This window comes from Pan paniscus, chromosome 4 (assembly GCF_029289425.2).
Source record: "Pan paniscus chromosome 4, NHGRI_mPanPan1-v2.0_pri, whole genome shotgun sequence".
NCBI lineage: Eukaryota > Metazoa > Chordata > Mammalia > Primates > Hominidae > Pan > Pan paniscus.
Genome location: NC_073253.2, coordinates 125,082,986 through 125,098,256, shown reverse-complemented (window position 1 = coordinate 125,098,256; position 15,271 = coordinate 125,082,986). Strand labels below are relative to the sequence as shown.

General features: G+C 37.2%; 1 long non-coding RNA gene across 1 annotated transcript in view; it reads left to right on the top strand.

Annotated features, from left to right (window-relative positions):
• The window catches only part of LOC117980374 (uncharacterized), a 132,708-nt gene extending 117,824 nt beyond the window's left edge, over positions 1-14,884 (top strand). The window contains exon 3 of the long non-coding RNA XR_004671647.2: positions 14,504-14,884. This is a non-coding gene — a long non-coding RNA (uncharacterized LOC117980374). The remainder of the gene's footprint in view (positions 1-14,503) is intronic.
• Positions 14,885-15,271: the final 387 nt, after the last annotated feature.

The window sequence follows — 15,271 nt, the reverse complement described above, 5'->3', positions numbered from 1 at the left end:
ATCTCACTCTGTTTAACTTAATAATATTTGCTTTACATATCTGGGTGCTCCAGTGTTGGGTGCATATATATTTAAAATTGTTAGGCCCTCTTGCTGAATTGACCCCTTTATTATTATATAATGACCTTCGTTGCCTTTTTTATAATTTTTATCTTGAAATCTATTTTGTCTGATATAAGTAAAGCTACTCCAGCTGTGATTTTAAATTTCCATTTGCAGGGAATATCTTTTTCCATCCCTTTATTTTAAATATATTTGTGTCTTCATAGTTGAAGTGTGTTTCTTATAGGGAACATTATTGGGTCTTGCCTTTTTTTTTTTTATTTTATTTTATCCAGTCAGCCACTCTGAGTCTTTTGATTGGAGAGTTTAGTCCATTTATATCCAATGTTATTATTGATAAGTAAGGACTTATTCCTGTTATTTTGTTATTTGCTTTTTGGTTTTTTTGTGGTCCTCTCTTCTTTCTTTTCTGCCTTCTTGTCTTTCTTTTAGTGAAGATAATTTTCTCTAGTTGTATGTTTTCATTTCTTGCTTTTTATTTTTTTGTGTGTGTTCATTGGATGTTTTTTGATTTGAGGTTACCATGGAGTTTGTAAATAATACCTTGTAATCCACTATTTTAACTGATGACAAGTTAACACTAATTGTATAAACAAACTAACAAATAAGCAAAGAGAAAACAAATAGAAACTCTACTTTTAACATTGTCCCCCTGCTTTTTAACTTTTGCTTCTATTTATGTCTTATTGTACTATGTCTTAAAAAGTTGTTATAGTTATTATTTTTGATCGGTTCATCTTTTAGTCTTTCTGCTTAACATATGAGCAGTTTACACACCACGATTACAGTGTTATAGTTGTCTTTGTTTTTCTGTGTACTTACTATTACCGGCGAGTTTTATTCTCTTTATTTTTATTTTCTTAAGACATGATCTTGCTCTATTACTCAGGCCAATGTCCTGAACTCAGGAGCTCTTCCTGCCTCAGTCTCTTATATAGTCAGGCATGCATTACGAAACCCACCTGATTTTTTAATTTTTGTAGAGATTAGGTTTTGCCATGTTGCCCAGCTGTTCTTGAAATCCTGGGCTCAAGCAATTCTCCTGTCTTGGTCTCCCAAAATGCTGGGATTACAGACATGAGTCACAGAGCCTGGCCACCAGTGAGTTTTATACCTTCAGAAAATTTCTTATTGCTTGTTAGCATCCATTTCTTTCAGCTTAAAGAACTCTCTTTAGCATTTCTTATAGGACAGGTCTGTTGTTGATGAGATCCCTCAGCTTTTGTTTGTCTGAGAAAGTTTTTATTTCTCTTTCATGGTTGAAGGATATTTTCTGCAGGTATTCTGTTCTAGAATAAAAGTATTTTTTTCTTCCACATTTTAAGTATGTCATGTTACTCTATCATGACCTACAAGTTTTCCATTGAAAAGTCTGCTGCCAGATGTATTGGACCTCCATTATATGTTATTTGTTTCTTTTCTCTTGCTGCTTTTAGAGTCTTTTCTTTATCCTTGACCTTTGGGAATTTGATTCTTAAATGTTTTGAGGCAGACTTCTTTCGGTTAAATCTGCTCTTTTTCTAGGTTGGGGAAGTTCTCTGTTATTACCCCTTTAAATAAACTTTCTACTCCTAGCTCTCTCTCTATCTCCTCTTTAGGGCTATAACTCTTCAATTTGCCCATTTGAGGCTATTTATTAGATTTTGTAGATGTGTGTCATTCTTTTTTATTCTTTGTCTCCACTGACTGTATTTTTGAATAGCCTGTCTATGAGCTTACTAATTCTTTCTTCTGCTTGATTAATTCTGTTTTTAAAATACTCTGATGCATTCTTCAATATGTCAACTGCATGATTCAACTCCAGAGTTTCTGCTTGATTCTTTTTAATTATTTCAATCTCTTTATTAAATTTATCTGATAAGATTCTGAATTGCTTCTCTTTCATTTTGTTGAGTTTCATCCAAACAGCTATTTTTGAATTTTATGTCTGAGAGGTCACATATCTCTGTCTTTCTGGGATTCGCTCCTGGTGGCTTAGTTTTTTTGATGAGGTCATGTTATACCTAGATGATCTTGATGCTTGTGGATGTTCATCAGTGTGTGAGCATTCAAAAGTTAAGTATTTATTCTAGTCTTCACAGTCTGGGCTTGTCTGTACCATTCTTTCTTGGGAATACTTTTGAGGTATTAGAAGGGACTTGGGTGTTGTGATCTGTGTTTGGTCACTGCAGCCATATCTTTATTAGAGAGCATCCCTTGTCCAGTAACATTGTGGCTCTTGCAGACTCATAGAGGTACTGCCCGTGTGATCCTAGATAAGATCTGCAAGAATTCTCTGGATTACCAGGCAGAAACTCTTGTTCCCTCCCCTTGATTTCTCACGAACAAATGAACTCTCTCTCTTTGTGCTGAGCTACCTGAATCTGGGGGAGGGTTGACGTGAGCACTCCTGTGGCCACCACAACTGAGACTGCACTGAATCAGACCTAAAGCTAGCATAGCACTGGGTCTTGCCCAAGGCCCATTGTAACCGCTACCTGGCTACCACCTATGTTCACTCAAGGCCCTGGGTCTCTACAATCAGCAGGTGGTGATAGCAGCCAGGCTTGTGTCCCTCCTTTCTGAGCAGTGAGTTCCTAGTGGCCCAAGGCAGGTCCAGAGATGCTGTCCGGAACCCAGGGCCTGGAGTTGGAAACCTGAGGAATTTACCTGGTGCTCTATTCTACTGCAGCTGAGATAGCACCAAATCCACAAGACAATGCCCTTCCTACTCTTCTCTCCCCTTTTCATAAGCAGAGGCGTCTCTTCCTGTGGCCACCACGACCAAAGGCCTGAAAGGAGTACTGCCAGGCTACCTCCAATGTCTACTCAACACCCAAGGGCTCCTTAGTCAGCTTGTGGTGAATGCTGCCTGGCCTGGACCCATACTTCAGGGCAGTGGACACCCATCTGGACCAGGGCAAGTCCAGGAATGCCATCCAAGAGCTAAGGCCTGGAATCAGAGATCCCAAGACCCCACTAGATGCTCCACCCTATTGTGGCCAAGCTGGTACCTAAGCTGCAATACAAAGTCCCCTTACTCTTCCCTCTGCTTTTCTGAAACAGAATGTGTCTCTCCCCATAGCTACCACAGCTGGGAATGTGCTGGGTCACACCTGAACTAGCATGTCTCAGAATCTCACCTAAGGCCCATGGCATGTACTACCTATCAACCACTGCTGATTATTCAGAGGCCAAGGGCTCTTTAGTCAGCAGGTGATGAATCCTGCCAGGACTGGGTCATTCTTTTTAAATCAGCAGGTTCTCTTCTGGACCAAGGTAGGTCTAGAAATGTCTTCTGGGTGCTGGGGTCTGGAATGGGTGCCTCAGGACTCTGCCCAGTGCCCTATTCTACTGTGGCTATGTTGCTATCCACATTGCAAGACAAGGCCATCTTAACTCTTCCCTCTCCTCTCCTCGAGTGGAAGGAAGGAGTCTCTTTCAGAGCTGTGAGCTGTGCTTCCTGGGTTTAGGGGATGGGTGGTACAAGTACTCCTTTGGCTGCCCTGGCTGGTGTCTTACTAGGTCACATGGCCCCTAAGTCCACTGGCTCTAAGCCCAGCATGGCACTAGAACTTGTCTAGGAGTTGCAGTCTTTGTGGACTAAACTGCCTTTCAAGTTTATTTCAAACTGCAGAGCACTTTACCCTGTGGTGACAAGGCTTGCTGAAACTCAAGTTCCATCTGCTGGAATGGATGATTCCCTTCTGGCTAGGGCTGGTCTAAATCCTCTCTCTGTTGGTATCAGCTAAGTTCTGCCTAGTGTTGCTTCCTGCTGTGACAGGACAGCACTGTTTCAATACAAAGTCCCACAATCATTGCTTTCCTTACCCCAAGGCCATGGATTCTCTGTGCCATGTGGCCACTGCTGGAGGATCAAGTAGGGGTGATACTGGCAATTCATGTCTGTCATTTTACCCTCTTCAGTGCCTCTTCCAATGATATGAAATTAAAACCAAGTTCTGTAATCACTTACCTGATTTTGGGTTCTTATGAAGGTGCTTTTTTTTTGTGTGTAGGTAGTTGTTAGATTTGGTGTTTCTGTGGAGGAAAATCAGTGGAAGCTTGTATTCATCCATCTTGCTCTGCCCCCTCTGGTGTTATATTTTTAATGCATTATTCCTTTTTTGCTGTGCAGGCATGCTCTAGTTTACCCCAGTTTACAACATTTCTTATTGTATAATACTCTACCACTTCACATTATCCTGTTACAGATTGGACTCTGGAAGTGTGTAAACTTTTGGCTCGTGCTTAAATAGTTTAAAGACCTTTAATACTGATTCTAAGGAAGCGATATTGAAATTGGTTTATCAGATATCATCTAGTTTAGCCTTAATAGTTGTCGTTATAAGAAACACTTTTGCAAAGCTTATTGCAATTTTTTTTTTTGAGATAGAGTCTGGCTCTGTCATACATGCTGGAATGTGGAATGAGTGGCACAATCTCTGCTCACTGCAAACTCTGTCTCCCAGGTTCAAGCAATGCTCCTGCCTCAGCCTCCCGAGTAGCTGGGATTACTGGCGTGCACCGCCATGCCCAGCTAATGTTTTTGTATTTTTAGTAGAGATGATGTTTCACCATGTTGGCCAGGCTGGTCTCAAATTCCTGATCTCAAGTGATCCACCCTCCTTGGCCTCCCAAAGTGCTGGGATTACAGGCGTGAGCCACCACACTCAGTCCAAAATCTCTTTTATTTGACTTCTACAGTTAAAATTCTCATTACTTGAAATGCCACTGTATTGAATTTATGTTTTCAGAGGGCCCAATTAAAACACAAATGTATTTATTAGAATGAGGGACACTTCAATCAATTATCATTAAAGGAGTAGAAGGGAAGTTCCAGAGGGGTTAGAACCCAGTACAGGTAGATTTTGATATCTAGAGTATATTTGAGATGGAAATGGAATATCTGGCATAGTGGAAGGGGTTATCTGGTGTGTAGATGACTGCACAAGATGCAATAAATATATTTATGTTGGGAGGGTGTGGGGAAGAAAGAAAATAAGTGTCTAAAAAGGAATGACAATGGAAGAAGTTTCACAGTGGGTTTGGGAGTGAGGGAAGTAATTATAAAACAAACAAAATCAGCTTATTAATGGGTTTTTCTTGGGGTCAGAACTAAATTATACTCTCAGTTAATCTCAATGTTTCTATATTGAGGGTGTGGAAATTCTCAGAGAATCTTTTAAAAATCAAAGAACAGAAGTTTAAGATGCTACAAATTAACTCTATTTCCCACAATTGTTCTTTAGTAACTTAAAATTCTAGGCTGTAAAATTTCTAGATCATCTTCAAATTTCTCACTTTTGTAAGTAGTATCTCACTGTTTAGACCAACTATTGGGCTACTATATTTGTCATTCATTTTTATTTCTCTAGGGACAAAAGATTTCATGGCTTTAAATCTTTTTCTCTTAGTTAATGGCTTTCTCAACAAATTGAAAAGGATACACTCTTCCAAAAGCAGAGGAATACAAAAACACAATGTCACTTTGGATTCCATGTGGCCAGGAGCATTTTTTCTCACCAAGCATCATTGCACATATTAACAACCAAAAATGCAGAGTAATAAAATACAATTTTCACCACTACATTTTTGTATGTTTTACACATGTTATCATTATGCTGCTGAAGCAGGCTGGGGGCAGCAGAGAAGGGCAGAATAGAGCACTTTACAACTTCCAAAGAATTCCTGCAGTATGTTCACTCATTAAATAATTCCAGGTTATGAGGAAAATATGAAATTATTAATGTTTTAACAGATGAAGATGTTCCAGTTGAGTAAGTGACTTGCCCAAGGTCACACCATTGGTAACTAATTGATACTGAATTCTAGGATCCTGAGTCTTATCTTAACCCAATATCCTTTCTGAATAACTTTTTGGAGAAAGAGATGAATCTGACAAAACTGTCGGGTTGCATGAGGTTGAAAGCCACAGATACTGCCCAAGATCCTCCTGTAAACAAATCCAAGCCAGAATTTCACTTTTGCTTTAGTTATTAATTTTTTATAGCATAGATTCATTCTCAGTTATTTTCTTAAGCCAAGTAAATGTCAAAAGAAAATCAACATCCACCTGCTCAAAACCCTCAGCAGCTGCCAAACTCCATGGCATATAGTACAAATAGTTTGGTCTGACTCACTCAAGGGCCTGGAAACTCCTTCCATTTATCTCTGCCTATGGACATTTTACCAGTTCTTTTGGGCCTGCTTCTTCCATGAAACCTCTAGTTCCCCCCAACCGCATATGATCCCTTTTTCTCTTGAACTTCCATTGGAGTTTATTTGATTTTTTTGTTGGATATAATTCTTCCTATGTGCCTTCCCACTAAATATATAAAATGAGAGTAGAAAAATGCTAAAGAGAAATCAGAAATTAAACTGAATCAGGGAGGAGGAGTGAAGACTTAGCCATTCATACATTCATTCAAAAATATGTATGGAGCTCCAATAACACACTGTGGAGACACTGGGATGCAGCAGTAAACAAAGAAATCCCCTGTCCCCATGGCTGGTGAGTATTTATAAAATTTTTCTTTCTGTTGAACTCTGAAATTTATTGCAGTGTCTCATTTGGTTTGTACTACTCTTTTGATGAATAACGTCAACTCTATATAAGCTATATTCAATATGACTGTACTCATGAATAAACAAGGATTATATTTTACTTGCCTTTTAACAAATTTAGGACCCAATTTAGTGATTATATGTAAATGGACATTCAAATGATCATTGATTCAAGTATGACATTTCAGTCTGACAAGGATTACAGATTCTGGTGAATGTCAGTAGGGTTAAAGCAGGTGAGGTAAAAGAGAGAAGCATCTTTGGCACACTGCAGAGTGCTTGCTCCAGCTACATAGGGAGGCTGGCACTGAGCTCTAGGTGTTGTAGCCTCTCAGGAATGCTGGTTCAGAGAAGATAGTGATAAAGGCCTGAACCAGAAAATTACATTATTTGAGTTTGAGTCCCACCGCCAAAGTTACTAGATAGAAGACTTTAGGAAAGCCCTTAACCCTTCTGTGCTACAGTACTAGTAATTCATCATAGAGATGTTTAATGAGTAAATGTGGTAATTATTTGTAATAATTGCAGTGTATTAGTAAGGTTTCTCCAAAAAACAGAACCAATAGGATGCATATATAAATAGATTTATTGTAAAGTATTGGCTCCCACAGTGATCAAGGCTGAGAAGTCTTATGATCTGCCATCTGCCAGCTGAAGACCCAGGAAGGTCACTGGTTGATTTTGAGGGCCTAAGATCTGGGGATAGTTGATGGTGTAGATTCTAGTCTTCATCTGAAGGCCTGAGAAAGGAACCTCTAAGGGCAGGAGAAGATCAATGACCCAGTTCAAACAATAAGACAGACAGAAGCTGACTCCTCCCTTCTTCCACTTTTTTTTTTTTTTTTTTTTTGTCTTTTCTGTTCAGGCTCTGAATGGGTTGGATGATGCCCTCCCATATTGCGGTGGCCAATATGCTTTACTCAGTCTACAGATTCAAATGCTAATCTCTTCTGGAAACAAACTCACAGACACACTCAAAAATAATGTTTAACTAGATATCTGGACATCCGGTGCTCAAGGCAAGTTGACATATAAAACTATCACAAGCAATTACAACAGTGCCTAGCATGTACTACATGTAAACTAAAATAAGCAATTTCTAATTTTTCAGTAGAAATCATAAACCCAAATATTTATATAAAATTCCAAAGTTTATGTGTTGATAACTTTGTCAAAATTTTAATTACAATTTTGTATTTTAAGACAATTAAAACACATCTGTGACCATCATTTGCAATCTCTTGTAGTATGTGAGCCTTATATTTTTTAAACATTTGTATTGGTATATAACAGTTTACTTATTTTGGAGGTATATGGGATATTTTGATACTTGTATACAATATGTAATGTTCACATTAGAGTAATTTGTTTATTTGTCCCTTCGAACATTTATCTTTCCTTTGTGTTGGGAACTTTATGAATCTCTTCTAGTTGTTTTGAAATATACAAAAAATTAATGTTAACAATAGTTTCCCTACTGTGCTATCAAATACAAGAACTTACTTTTTCTATCTAACTATGTTTTGTATCACTTAACAAATATCTTTTTATTGTTTTCTCCCCACTTCCCTTCTCAGCCTCTGGTAACCAGCATTTATACTCTCTACTTCTGTGAGATCCACTTTTTTAGCTTCCACTTATGAGTAAGAACATGTGATATTTGTTATTGTGTGCCTGGTGTATTTCACTTCAAATAATGGCCTCCAGTTCCATCCATGTTGCTTCAAAGAGTAAAATTTTATGATTTTATATGGCTGAATAATATTCTATTGTGTATGTGTACCACATTTTTTATCCATGCATCCACTGATGGACACTTAAGCTGATTCTATATCTTGGCTATTGTGAATAGTAATGAAATAAACATGAGAATGCAGATATCTCTTTGATATGCGGATTTCCTTTCTTTTGGATATAAACCCAACAGTGGAATTGCAAGATTATAAGGTAGTTATATTTTTAGTTTTTTTGAGGACCCTCCATATTGTTTTCCATACTAACTCTACTACTTTATATTCCCATCAAACAGGGTACTACTTTACATTCTCTCCAACAAGGTACCTTTTTCTGCCTCCTCATCAGCATTTGTTATTTTTTATCTTTTTCATAATAGCCATTCTAATTGGGGTGAGATGATAGCTCATTGTGGTTTTGATTTGCATTTTCCTAATCATTAATGATGTTGAGCCTTTTTTCATATACCTGTTGGCCATTTGTATGTCTTTTTGAGAAATAACTATTCAGCTCTTTTGACCATTTTTAAATCATGGCATTTGCTTTTTTGCTATTGAATTGTTTGAGTTCCTTATATATTCTGCTTATTAATCTCTTGGCAGATGGAGAGTTTACAAATATTTTTCCCATGCTTCAGGTTATCTCTTCTCTTTGTTAAATGCTCCCTTTGCCAGGTAGAAGTTCTTTGGTTTGATGTAGTCCCATTTGTCTGTTTTTGTTTTTGTCACCTGTGATTTTGAGGTATTACCAAAAAAATCTTTGCTCAAACTGATGTCCTGTAGCATTTCCCCAATGTTTTCTTTAAGTAATTTCAAATTTTCAGGTCTATTTATATTTAAGTTTTTAATCAATTTTGAATGTATTTTTGTATATGGTGAAAGATAGTAATCTAGTTTCATTCTTCTGCCTGTAGGTATCCAGTTTTCCCAGCATCATTTATTAAACAGACTATCCTTTCCCCAGTGTATGTTCTTGCCATCTTTGTAAAAAATGAGTTGGCTCTAAGTGTGTGGATTTATTCCTAGGGTTTCTCTTCCATTCCATTGGTCTATGTGTCTGTTTTTATGCAAGTGCCATGCTGCTTTGATTATCATAGCTTTCTACTGTAATTTGAAATAAAGTAGTGTGATGCCTTCTGGGTTTTGCTCAGGATTGCTTTGGATTTTGGGAGTCTTTTATGGTTCTATACGCATTTAAGGATTGCTTTTTCTATTTCTGTGAATAATGTCTTTGGTATTTTGGTACAGATTGCATTCAATCTGTAGATCACTTTGGGCACTATAGACATTTTAATAATATTAATTTTTTCAATCATGAACATAGAATAGCTTTCCATTTTCTTGAGATTTCTTCACATTCTTTCATTAGTGTTTTATAGTTTTCCTTATAGAAATCTTTGAGTTCTTTGGCATAATTTATTCCTAGCTATTTTAGGTTTAGGGTTTTTTTTTCAAGCTGTTTTAAATGGGGTTGATTTGACTTCTTGTATTTGTATTTGGATGCCCTTTACTTCTTTCTCTTGCCTAATTACTCTAGCTAGGACGACCAGTATTATGTTGAAAAGAAGTGATAAAAGTGGCATCTCTGACTTGTTTCTTCACTTTGTGTCTTCACTTTGTTGATTGCTTCCTTTACTATGCAGAAGCTCTTTAGCTTGATGTAATCAGATTTGTCTACTTTTGCTTTTGTTGCCTGTGATTTTGAGAATCACAGATTTTATTGGAAAGAACTTCAGTATTTCCCCATTTAGTATGATATTAGCTGTGGACTTGTCTTATATGGGTGCTTATTGTGCTGACACATATCCCTTTCATACCCAATTGGTTGAGAGTTTTTATCATGAGGAGATGTTGAATTTTATCAAATGCTATTTCAACATCTATTGAAATGATTATATGGTTTTTGTCCTTTTATTTTGTTGATATGAAGTATCACATTGTTTGATTTGCATATGTGGAACTATCCTCTTATATCCCTGAGATGAATCCGACCCAATAATGGAGAATGATCTTTTTAATGTGTTGTATTTGGTTTGCTAGTATTTTACTGAGGGCGTTTGCATTTATGTTTATGAGGCCTGGAGTTTTCTATTTTTTTATTGTGTCCTCATCTCATTTTGGTATCAGGGTAATGCTGGCCCCCACATAATAATTTGGAAGTGTTCCCTTCTCTTCAATTTTTAAAAATAGCTTAAGTAGAATTGGTATTAGTTCTTTTTTGAATGTTTGATATAATTCAGCATTAAATCCATCAGATCTTGGGCTTTTATTTATTTATTTATTTTTGGCTTTAATCTTGTTACTAGTTTTCAGTCTGTTCAGGTTTTCTGTTTCTTCATGGTTTAACCCTTTTTAAATTTTTTAAAAAAAATTTTGTAGTCACATAGTAGGTGCATATGTTTATGGGATACATAAAATGTTTTCACACAAGCATGGATTGTGTAATAATCACATCATGTAAAATGGGGTATTCATCCCCTCAAGCATTTATGCTCTGTGTTACAAACAATCCAATTATACTATTTTAGTTTTTTAAAAATGTATGATTAAATTCTTATTGACTATATTCACCCTGTTGTGCTATCAAATACCAGGTCTTACTCATTTTTCCTATTTTTTTTGTGCTCAGTAACCAACCCCCACTCTCCTCCTTCGTGGCTTAATCTTACTAGGCTCTATGTGTCCTGGAACTTATCCATTTCTTCTGGTTTTCCCAATTTGTTGGCATATAGTTGTTCATAATAATCTCCAATCATTTTTGTATATCTGTGGTATCGATTGTAATGTTTCCTTTTTCATCTGCATTTTATTTATTTGGCCTTTCTCTCTTCTTGCTTAGTCTAGCTAAACGTTTGTTGATTTATTTGAATACTGGGGCTACCATAGTCAATAAAACCAAAGAATTCCTTGCTCCTATGGTTCATTCATTCTAACGGTGGTGGTATGTGAAGGGGGAATGAAGAAGTTATGGGTAGCATGATAGGAAACAAAAAAATGAATAATTTGTTTGGCAGTGATAGGTTCTGTGGAGAAAATCCATTATGGTAAGTAGAGAAGTACATCTGGAGTAGGATGGAGTGAGGTAGACTATTTCACACAGACTGATTAGAGTAGACCTCTGTGAAATATGCTAGTTGGATGTACAGGTCTGGAGTTTAGATGATAGGTCAGGAATTGGGATATGCCTTTGGAATTATCAGTGATTGGAATTTAAAATCATGATGTTGTATAAGATTACTACAGAAATAAGAGTAAATGAGAAGCTGAGGACAGAGCTCTGGGGCACTCTACATTTAGAGGATAATAAATTGATGAGGATCCATCAAAGAAGAATAAGGAATAGCCAGTCAGTGTCAGGAGGGAGGCCAAGTAAAGGATATGTTTTTAAAAGGACCACCCCAGCAAATGCTTTTGACAAACAGTAATTGAGAACTGACAATGATCATTGAGTTTGGCAATGTGGAAATCTTCAGTAATTTTGACAAGGGCAATTTTAGAAGAGTGGTGGAGACAGAAGCATGAATGGAGTGGGTTCAACAAAAAATGAGAGGAGAGGAGAGAAGGCTGAGAGTGATTTTGACAATTATTTCAAGTTTGCTGTAAAAAGAATGGAGAAATGAGGCAATAGCTGGAGAGGAATATAGGGACAATGAAGTTGGTGTTTGTTTTTGTTTTTGTTGGCTGGTTTTTAAAGATGGAATATATTTTAACATGTTTATCTGTTGATAGGAATGACCTGGTAGAGGAAAATATTTTGTCAGTGCAAGAAAGAGAAGGGTCAGTGTCAATTGCAGAAGGCAAGTCCTCGAGGGGAGAGAAAGGGATTTAGTGAACAGATGCAACAGGATCCAGTGAACTTCAGGTTTAAAAAGAGAGCATTCATCAATTTAAAAGAAGTAAGCAGAATATATGGGTGTAGTGAAAGCATATGAATTATTCTCATTTGCTTTTATTTTCTGCGTGAAATAAGAAACAAAGTCATGTCCTTCTTGCATATCATTTCCTGAACCTGTGGCTTACCTACCTCTGTCCTCTGTGCCTTTGATTATACTATTCTTTTTTTTTTGAAATGGAGTTTTGCTCTTGTTGCCCAGGCTGGAGCGCAATGGCGCAGTCTTGGCTCACTGCAACCTCCACCTCCTGGGTTCAAGTGATTCTCCTATCTCAGCCTCCCTAGTAGCTGGGATTACATGTGCCCGCCACCACGCATGGCTAATTTTGTATTTTTAGTAGAGACGGGGTTTCACAATGTTGGTCAGGCTAGTCTCAAACTCCTGACCTCAGATGACCCACCTGCCTCAGCCTCCCAAAGTGCTGGGATTACAGGAGTGAGCCACTGTGCTGGGCCCCTTAAAACACACATCCTCTGAAAGTTTCCTAATCCTGCAATCAGCAAAGGCTTATTTCATTCACCTTCGGCCTGCTATAGTACATGTAATCAGTGGCAACTGCAGTGCATTTATGACATACTATCTTTTGCCTTTTAGCTTCATGGGTGTTATCCATTTTCATTAGACATATGTACTTGAGCACTGCGGGGTGAAAATCCTTTTTATTCTCCCTAGTAGCTAGCCAAGGAGAGAGCAGTTAGCTAGGTGGCAGGAGTAGTAGTAGTTGTATTAGGTGGGTGAAAAAGTAATTGCAGTTTTTGTAAAATAGCAGCAGCAATAGTAGTAGTAGGTTCTTGTAGTAGTAATAGGTTGTTAAGTAGCTAATAGATAATTAGCCAGGAATAGTGGGGATAACTACTAGATAGTAGGTCACTAGGGAAATAAGAGCTAGTATTTTGAAAATATTTGTGATCTTGGATTTTAGTTATTGAAGAAACAAAACATAGATGGTGTTACATAGGTATATGAATTTTGACTTTTGTTCTGGATTATGTCTTCTTAATTTTAAAAATATGCTTATATGTTATTTGTTGTTACCCCTGCTACAAGATTCTTTTGTGTTATCAAGTGTGTTATATTACTTGATTCTGGATTTTTGCCATGTTTTTTAATTTTTAGGTCTTTTTAAAATTTTTCCTTCCTTTATATAGTTATGAAAAATCCTCAAAATTTCTGTTCTCTTCTAATCCAACAAAAAAAAGCTGAAAACTCAAGTCAGAGACCACATTTACTATTTCTGTTAGCTTTACTAAAACTATATTAACACACAATTCCAGAAGTGTTTATTCTAGGAGTTTAGTAAGAATGTCTCTGCTTTTACATTTTGTGCTCTCTAAAGGAGAGGATATGAAGACATAGAATTCTGTTTCTGAGTGTCAAGTATAAGTAAGCTATAAAGATTTAGCAAGCACATATAATGCATACACATGATGTAACTTTAGATTATTTTAAAAGAAAAGATAATGGAAACCATAATTACTTTAAAATATTGAATTAAATTGAAACGGTTCCCAAAATATTATATGTGTATAATAATGGAAAGATTAACAAATCTATAAATGAAACACCATGAGATCATTTTTATTAATATTTTATAAAATTTTTGAAAATATACTGGAATATTTGCTTTACAAATTTATTTGTATGTGGTAGAACCATGCTACTTCAGAAAATAAATACAAAAAACAGAATCCTAATGTAGCTTCAATTTTTGTTTTCTTTGTAAATGGCAGCTCATTTAAGCCTACCTGTAGAAGCTATTTAATATGGAAACTTCCACGGAAAGATAGATAGATAGACAGATAGATAAGCAACATCCAGTAAAAGTGACTTTTTGGTGCATAGTTCTACGAATTTTAAAAAATTTATAGATTAATGCATCTTCAACCAGAATCAGGATACAGAGCAATTCTATCACTGCCCAACAAAAAATATTCTTTATGCTTCCCTTTGTATGCACACACTGAAACCACACCAGCTCTTGGCTCCAGCTAGTCTTTTCTCCATTTGCCTCTTGTCAAATACATTTTACTTAGTGTTTCCCACAAGGGGTCCCAGCACTCCAGGGAAATCCCAGAACTCTCTTATTGTCTGGGTGAAGATAGTAACATTAATCATATTCTGTGGATAGCCTCTGAGAATGTACCGAAATAGATAAAGGAGATTAAGATTGTGTCGTGACTCACTCTCTCTGGGCACAAGCATGTATGGCGAGGCAAAATAGGAAAGAATAACCAACTATTAACACTATTTCCTTTCTCTTTCCTGAAGATACCTGTAGCCATATTCCCATCTGACTTCTAACTCAAACTGCATTGACGAATGTGAAGACCTCCGTGGACAGCAAGGACTGACAGTCTAAATGAGCAACGATGCTGCTCTTATCACAAAACAGGACCGACTCAAGTAGGGTATAAGAGATCAAACTGATTTCCCTTCTTTCCTTGGAAGGATGTTAAAAATTTGAGCTCCAGGAAGACATAGCTGACCTGGGAATGCTGTTTCGGATGAAGAGAGGAATTTGTACTTCCTCCCTGGGGTAGGTGAAGAAGGGAAAGGAAGAAAATATAAATATGTCCCTTGAAAAATGTGGCATTTCTGAGAGATGTGAAAACAGATTTGCCATGTTTGGGATGCAGTTTAAGAGTAGAAACCTCCGAGATACCATATACCATGAGGCTTGGGGAAAAAACAGAAATGATACATTTTGACGAAAGGAGGGCCCAGCTCTACCTGAGATTCCCTGTGGCTGGGGAGTGGCAATGAAGAGGTCTGTACTCTTCCCAAGGCTCCATGGTAAGCTGTGGAAAGTAACTTGGAGCATGAGCTGATGATCATGGCCAGAGGCTACCTGGCCAAAAACAAGTCATAGATCAAGGAGATGCACATTACTGTGATGTATGTGGACCTTTATAAGTGAGATGCTGGTTGGTATCTCCTGCACACTGTACTGGTGATGACTGTGTCACCTGTGGGAGCCAGCACCATCCAGCACTGTGCCACAAAATAATGAAAGTAGACAGAATCTCACCCTCCCTG